We start from the raw sequence: 905 nt of genomic DNA, 5'->3' as shown, positions 1-905 counted from the left end.
GATGCAGATAAACACGCTTGGGCTTGATATATAAATATACATATATACATATACACATGTAAATATATAGGGATATATATAAAGAAACAAAAATTAACCACAACCGTCAACTGTTCGTATGTTTGATTTAATAACTTAGTACTACAGTTATAATTTGCAAAAAGTAGATGTGGAAAACAGTTTTTTCAAATCCTTTCAAAACAATAAAACACTGTAGACAGTGGCCCGGGAACAAAATTTGCTTAGGGGGTGCAAACTCAGTTTCAAAATTTGGCACTACTGGAGAAGTGTGGATCCGAGTTCTGGGAGTGTGCATGTCACAAATTTGCGCATGCGCCCGTGTTAGTCGTAAGTAGTCAAATTTAGCACACAGGTAAAAAACGAGACGCTCGCTACTTGCTGTAAATGGAGGGTGGGTTATCCATCTAATACAAGAAGAAAATTGCAGATTAATTGAATAAAATTGAATGAAAAATAACAAAATGACATTTCATTGAAAAGTAAACCATTCTGAAAGATAGTTCAGAATGTTTTCAAAGCATTCATCTCCTGCTTTTCCCATATTTTATTAAGGGTTAGGGATTAGGGTTAGGGTTTAAAGTTAGGGGAGGTGAATGTTTTTTCAGTATTCAATGATTATTTTTCACTTTTATATTCAACTTATCTGCAATTTTCTTTTTGTATTACATGGATAACCTCGCTCCTTTTACAGCAAGTAGCACGCGTCCGAACATTCAAATGTCAGTTTACCAAGAAAGAAATAATGAAGCTATAAGTAGTGTTAAAATGGAAGTAAGCCGAGTTTTTGCATCACTCCATAATTCACACATATATGAAAAAAACTGTATCAACATATTCCAAAAGTTTTCCTACGCTCACACGTTTTGTTAATGAAACGTTTCATG

The sequence above is a fragment of the Octopus bimaculoides genome, chromosome 3 (assembly GCF_001194135.2).
Source record: "Octopus bimaculoides isolate UCB-OBI-ISO-001 chromosome 3, ASM119413v2, whole genome shotgun sequence".
NCBI lineage: Eukaryota > Metazoa > Mollusca > Cephalopoda > Octopoda > Octopodidae > Octopus > Octopus bimaculoides.
Note: the sequence above shows the minus strand (reverse complement) of the source record.